This window comes from Battus philenor, unplaced genomic scaffold, assembly GCF_028537555.1.
Source record: "Battus philenor isolate CCGP_79_NKW_IND1 unplaced genomic scaffold, ilBatPhil1.0.hap1 SCAF_30, whole genome shotgun sequence".
In the NCBI taxonomy this organism is placed as follows: domain Eukaryota; kingdom Metazoa; phylum Arthropoda; class Insecta; order Lepidoptera; family Papilionidae; genus Battus; species Battus philenor.
In genome coordinates this window covers 4,957,637-4,965,409 of record NW_027181694.1, presented here as the reverse complement: position 1 = coordinate 4,965,409, position 7,773 = coordinate 4,957,637, and the positions used below count along the sequence as shown (strand labels likewise).

Sequence of the window (7,773 nt, the reverse complement as noted above, 5' to 3'; positions counted from 1 at the left end):
AAAATCTCGAATGTGACGGATGGGATACCTGTCAGGCATGGTCCTGGCATTTAGAGCACGGTAGTCGCCACAGGGTCTCCAGCCATCGTCCTTCTTCTTAACCAGGTGAAATACAGAAGACCATGGACTCAGAACATCTTGTTACACCACTCGCATATCCTCGAATTCCTTCTTCGCAGGTTGTAGGCGAACCGGGTCAAAGCGACGAGGGTTTGTAGGTACCGAAGGGCCTGGTGTAGTCATGATGAAGTGGAGAGTTTTGTGCATCGAAGTAGAAGGTACACCGGCAGGTCTTGTTATCTCCGGAAATTCACGCAAGAGATCGTGAAATTCCGACTCGCCTGTCACCTGTCACTGTGACTGTCACCATTTTGATAGAAATGATGTATTCAGGTGGGTTGGATCGAAGTGCGTTGACAGTGAGGGAAGTCATTCCATCGACGAGGCGGTGATTTTTGCAATCTACCAGTAGTCCATCTCAAGAAGTCTATGCAGATTATGGGTTTAAAGAAACGAGGTTTAGGGTCAGCGATAGTGAAACTCCAAATGAAGTTACGTCGAAGACCTAAATTGAGCTGCAAGGTTATAACACCGTATGTATGGATGATAGTGTTATTGGCAGCAGATAGGGAGAACTTCGACATAGTGCAGGGCTTCTTGACTGCCGAACGCGGATAAACACACAAGTCGGAACCAGTGTTAACAAGGAACTGCATTTTACTCGCGTAGTCGGTTACGAACATACATACTACATCAACACGCACAGAAGTTTGCCTTAACCAGAGAAAAAAACCATCCCATTTCTTTTAAAATTTTAAATTAGTTCAAACTTAATTTAATCATTATTGTTTCTTATTAAAAGTATGTAATTCCAACCATCTATTAAAATTTTTCTCTTAGCTTGGCGTATAAAACATGTCAGGAATACATTACATAACCCTCATTTATAACAAAATTACTCATTTGTGAACGTTTACAGTTGATTTGACAATTTAAGCTAGAATTGCTCCACAGGAATCGTCATATAAGTCAGGCATAACTGTAGAGATCGGTAGATTTAGTTTTAAGGTCATCCATATATTTTTAATCTGTCAAACGTTAATTCTCGGTTTATATCCACGGATAAATTTGGATGCAGAATTGGTTAAAGACGCAATAACGTCACTAACTAAGCGAGTGGAATTTCACAGCAAAATTATTATTAATTTTTATATAATTATCCAAATAACATGTGGCGCTGAAGTAATATTATAATATGAACGTGACTTAATTTTCACAAATGGCGCCAAATGTCACCGTTTTGACATTTATGGTGTAGATTATATATAAAATTAGTTGTCATTGAGTGATGGAGCACAATGACATTTGGCGCCATTTGTAAAAATTAAGGCACCTTCACATTATGACATTACTTTGACACCACCACATACGGTCATATACAATGACCACTTGTACAAGAAGAATGCCAAAAGACTCCAATTTCATGAAAAATTGAATCAGATTGATCCTTCCTGTAATGACATCATTTAACTTATCATTACGTATTGGCTTGAGTCCAAAATAAAGTGAAACGTATTTCAAAGTTATCACTTTACTTATTGATTTAATATCTTAATAAACTACGAAGTATAACAAAAAATAAATTATCTATCTAATACACCGAGAATTTAAATACAGTGAGGTTATGTTTTCATCTGTGCACGCCTTTCTACTGACCATTATTAATCTGTGGCTCATGTGGGCAAGGATTAGTTCTGCTGTGTACTGCACATTTTTCTTTAATTTTTTCCTTTTTTTAAGAACTCCTTAATCTTTCGTTAATATTATAGAAATAGCCAAATTAGTTAAACAGATCTCAAAACTTTTGCGTTTAACAATGAATTTGATTGGGAAAAGTACACCTTACCCTTTTCGAACTTTAAAGGGATGAATGTATAAATCAATTGCTTTGAAGTCAGGCACAACACTTCTTAAAATCCGTTTCGGTTCCAGTGACGGCTGCACGCCTCTGTCTCCGCACACAGCGTGGGCGATCTGAAATAGGAACCGTGTTGCACCTTACATCACCGAATACTCCTCGCTGCCATCCCACACTCCAATCTCTCAAATACAATCTACACTCACAAGTGTAACTGGAATACGATCCAGCCAGTAAATTTTAAATTTACGGATTCTACAGATCCTTAAAATCATTGAAGCTGTAAAAGCGCTCAGGGCTAGCAGCGAAAATGCCTTCAGAAACAATATTTTCTACAATGACAAAGAAGAATCGATAACTACACGGCATATGTATATACATGTATGTGGGAGAAAATTGGTTATATGTTATGGATTGAAGGATGTAAGGATTGACATTGACAAGGGACTGGCAAATTAGCGATGTACGAATGTGTTAGTTTAATTAAAGTTCTTAGTTTAAATCAAATGTTTTCACTGCTACATCTCCATATATATGCCATTAATTAAAAAACACAAAACAGTTATTAAACTGTGTTTCTCTTAAATAGCGAAATAATTATATGATATATTTTATTGTATCACACAAAAAATTAAAGAAAAATAGTATGCCATATGCAATTAATATTTATTTATCCGTTTATGTCGTTATAAAATAATTATAGTTTACTATCTATCTCTGTAGATTTTGTACAGCCAGATATTACTATATTATTGACTTACCAACAAAAAATTATATTAATTTTAACATATTTCAGAGTGATCCCTTTATTCAGGACTAATATTAAATAGATTTCAAAGCTTTAAACATTCTATATATTTGCAGATGATTTTCCGCAAATTTAAAGTACAGGAGGAAATTACATAAATAAAACAATAAAAACAAACAACTTTATTGGAATTGTTTATTGGAAATGGTTAAACAAAACAAAAATACTTCGGTTTTACATAGAATTGTGAAACTTTAGCGTTATCATACCAATGTAATTTATTTACAATAATTTAAAATAAATTTGTCTGTATGTTTCTAATATACAAAATAAGAGGAATATGAAAATTGTTAGTTATTGAATTTTATTTAAACATTCTTTATTCAAAATATAATACATTACAAATCTTACAATAACAGACGAAAATATTGATGAAGTGAAGAAAATGGTATTGGCCAATCGTCTAATCACCGTTAGAGAAATTGCCGAGGACCTAGACATATCGATTGGCTCGTGCCATTCGATTTTAATCGATAATTTGGGCTTGAGACGGGTCGTCGCAAAGTTCGTACCAAAATTGCTCAATTTCGATCAAAAATAGCATCGCATGAACATTGCTAATGAGATGATGGAATCAGTCCGCGACGACCCGAATTAGCTCCAGGTCATATCTGGTGACGAATCGTGGGTTTATGGTGGAAACCAAAGCTTAATCATCTCAATGGAAGCTGCTCAATGAATTCTGCTACACGAACCGAGACCAAAAAAAGCACGCCGAAGTACGGTCGAATGTGAAAGTTTTGCTTACAGTTTTCTTCGATTGCAGGGGCGTGGTGCATCATGAGTTCTTGCAACAGGGTAGAACGGTGAACACGAAATATTACCTGCAAGTTATGCGCAATTTTCGCGAAGCAATCCGCCAGAAACCCCCGAATTTGTGGAAAAACAAAAATTGGCTTTTGCACCACGATAACGCTCCTGCTCACACATCGCTGCTTGTACGCGACTTCTTGGCCAAAAACAACACACTAATGATACCGTAGCCTCCGTATTCCCCAGATCTGGCCCCGTGTGACTTTTTCTTGTTCCCGAAACTGAAGAGGCCCATGAAAGGACGACGCTACGCCACGATTGACGAGATAAACACGGCATTGAAGGAGGAGCTGAACAAGATCCAAAAAAATGATTTTTTGATGTGCTTCGAACATTGGAAAAAACGTTGGCACAAGCGTATAATATCCCAGATGATTACTTTGAAGGAGACAAAATAGATATTCACGAATAAATAAATAATTTTTGAAAATACACAAAATTCGTATTACTTTTTGAACACACCTCGTATATCACGAGTATTACTAGTACAGATAACAAAATGTCTCAAACAAAAAAAACTAAAGAACGTTTGATAGTTGCCAGTGTTTTTTTTTCTTGCTATTTTATAGATAACATACTTCTAATTCCAAAAAGGTTTTACTAATATTTTAAAAACGAATTTTTAAATGATTCTACAACGAAGAGGTAAATAATTTCTACGAGGAGGTCGCTACAATATTATATTTCGATGAAGCTCTATATTTAGTTGTATGTATATATACAGATCGTAAAGGCATATTCAATTAACAATTTTTTTAATTTAATAATAGAATCTTTATGAATATTATTTGAAATTCTTATGTAAAAGTATATACATTGCCGGTAGAAAGATTTACTCGATGAATTCGAAACATCTTCCTATGTCTTCGATCCATCTAGTGGAACACCTACCCACATCCCGTCTACCGACTCGTGGTCGCCACTCGAGAACCACTGCCACTTCTGACGAGAGATTCTTCGAGCTACCTGATCTTGGTTCTTCTACGGATCTCCTCATTTTTGATTTGAATTATAGACTTTGGTATACAAAATATGTTTCTCTTCTGGTATATACAATATACATATATCACATTGGAAATAATTGATAAATGATTTTGTGTATATTCAAAACATTCTATTTATGAGGTTTAAGAAAATCTGTCGGACCAACTCATGAAAAGATTCTGACGTAGGTTCTTTTCTGAGCAGGCCCGGTAAGTGGAACGGAGGTATATTAAGGTTTTCACATAAGGTCACGTGGTTACGTCTTTTGGATTCGAATCGGGAGCAGTGTCTAATTAAGGGTGAAAAGTACTGTACTATGGATCACTTTGCATTAAGTCAATAGGTGCCCTCGGGATCCTCAACTGGAACTATTATATTACTTATTTCTCTGAATTGGGAAGTTGCCTAGCTTTTGAAACACTCAGATAAATGATAATAGAGTGATGGCGCTTCCGACATGGGATTTACACTTGTGTCATACTAAAACAAGTTTAATATTAGATATTCAGCCAACTGGGCCTTCTAATCAATCGCAGTAATTATGTTATTACATCATCATCAGCATTAAAACCGGAGTACATCCACTTCTAGATGTATTCTCCCAAAGATTTCAAATAACCGGATGGAAGCGGTCCGTCTCTTCGTCTTCCAATTGCCATAACAAGGTCGAAATCAACGTAAATTACTTTATGGATAGAGAAAATGAACTAATAATTTACCCCTTTTAAATATTTTATGAATAAATAATCATTTTCTAAAAAACATAAACTGATTTTTAAAATTAATTAAGCTTTATTTTAAAGAACGTTAAAAACCAGGAACGAGTTTAACTAGTTCCGTATAATCACTAAGTCCGCCATCTTGTTTACTTGACATTTGACCGGTCATATCTGTCATAGAGTATACAAGCGACCAATAAACGGACCAGTTGCGCGTGAGACGTTGACATATAAACGTTACGGATTGAAAGATACGAGTATTTTAAATTATATCGGATTTAATAATGTAAGTAATGATATTATTTATTTCTGTATATGTTAAATTAATACGAAAAAATAATTTTTGTTATTTATTACGAATGGCATTTGATAATGCTATATTTTTGACTTTTCTTTGCGTAAATTATGAAGATTTCTTGCTTTTATTTACCAAAAAACCTCTTTAAAGGTTATTGTAAATAGGTATAAAACCTTTTAATATATAAATGTATAGCTTATTTGCTGTCAATTTATATATAGTGTACCCTGTCCAAAAATCAATGATTTTAGATATAATAAATAACGCTTAGACAGAAGTTATTTGTCTGACGAATTACAAGAGAAAAATTAAATAAATTATTCTAAATAAGCGTAATAGCTTTAAAATGTATGCAGATAAATAAACTATATATTCACCGTTTCAAAGTTTGTACATCTGCATCTAATAAGTCTATATTTAACATTGAACGGTAATATAAAAAAAGTAAAATAAAAAAAATTGTACCTTCTGACAACTTATTGATTAAAGATAATTAATCTATATCTTACAGTGGCCTGTACCCAATTTAATATGTTTATAAAATAACGGTATACTATACTAATGAAATATTAAACAGAGATATATAGAAGTAATATAAATAATTTAGAAAGTTGTTGTATGTATGACTTTCATTGACGTTACGTCATTAAATACCGTATCATAAGATGATTTCATCTGATCCACATTCTATAAGATCTCTATATTAAGGCTACAAAGTATGTTACACCTTGACCCTTCTTAATTTGGTTCGAATATAGATATGTGATTACACACAGTAAAATAAAAACAAAATATAATTCGATTTAAAAAAGATGTTCGACCAATTTTAATGCTTTTTTTTATTTACGACAACAAATTATTTATTCGACAGAACCATACTAGTAATAATACTAGTGCCACTAAATAATAAATTATAATAATATTTTTTTTTCTAAATTAAAAGTATATTATTAAATAAATCTTATTTTAACATTCAAGAGTTTGTTGACTCATTTGCATAGTTGATATTATAATGCACATATGAAAAAAAATGTTGAATTTCATTTAATAGAACATCTGTTGAGTTAATGCCCATTTAAATAAAGATATTTTGAATTTGGAAAATCGGTGTTCGAATTTTAATTCGAAGACGTAAGGTATAACACTAAAAAGTATTGAGGCCGTAGTGGCCAGTAATATGTTACACCAGATCCACCAAAACTAGTGTTGTTTTACAAAAGTTTCTATTCGGTATCACAAAATACCAGAACGCCCACGTTGCTCGACTCATGCGGAAGTGGCAATGGATAGGGTACATGGTTAATGAAACGATGGAGTTTGCAGTCGACAAGTTCTCTAGTGGTGAAAATTAACCAGTAGACGCGGCGTGGGTAAGCCCCCAGTGCTATACCCGGCGATAAATATTGCACATCGACCTTTGGAAAGAGACAATCAGATAATTTCAGCTTCGTAGAGCACTATCTCTGTCCCACACTACCTATCTACCTATCCTACTGTCCAGCGGGTAAAGTGCTGTTCCCCTATGCCAGTCTAACGACTCCCACTCCTGTCCCACAGACGATAGAGAAGATTATCGTTATCTCTGTCGCACGAAATACAACGACTAACAAAACGTCACATCTGTAGTGTGGGACAGAGACAGTGCTGTTCGAAGCCAAAATTAGCCGATTGTCTCTTTCTAAAGACCGATGTGCAATATTTATCGCCGGATACTGTACGTGGGGTGGAAATCGAATTGACTGTCCAGCAGGTAAAGAGCTGTTCCATTTCTGCCAGTCTAACGACTTCCACTCCTGTCCCACCGACGATAGAGAAGATTATCGTTATCTCTGTCGCACGAAATACAACGACTGACAAAACGTCACATCTGTAGTGTGAGACAGAGATAGTGTTGTACGAAGCCGAAATTAGCCGATTGTCTCTTTCAATAGATCCATGTGCAATATTTATCGCCGGGTACTGTAGGTAGGTCGACGACGTAATTAAATTCGCGGGAAATCTTTGGCGGGGACCTATCCCTTATAGTAGGAATCTGTGATGATCATTTTGTCATAAAGTCGGTTTGATCTACTCAGGTTTAATATAACACTATCTGTACATGTTTTCTCTACACTAATTGAACCGATGTGAACTATGACATAATAAATCTACTATTGTGATAACAAAAGATATATTTGCGTTCACTGTAGCTGCGTTTAAATTAACTGTAATCACGTATTTTGCATTCGAAATT

General features: G+C 34.6%; 1 protein-coding gene across 1 annotated transcript in view; it reads left to right on the top strand.

Annotated features, from left to right (window-relative positions):
* The first annotated feature begins 5,437 nt into the window (after positions 1-5,437).
* The window catches only part of LOC137927308 (actin depolymerising venom protein gelsolin 1-like), a 34,717-nt gene continuing 32,381 nt past the window's right edge, over positions 5,438-7,773 (top strand). Inside the window, exon 1 of the mRNA XM_068771096.1 lies at positions 5,438-5,528. The gene's annotated coding sequence lies outside the window, so the exon portion shown is untranslated. The remainder of the gene's footprint in view (positions 5,529-7,773) is intronic.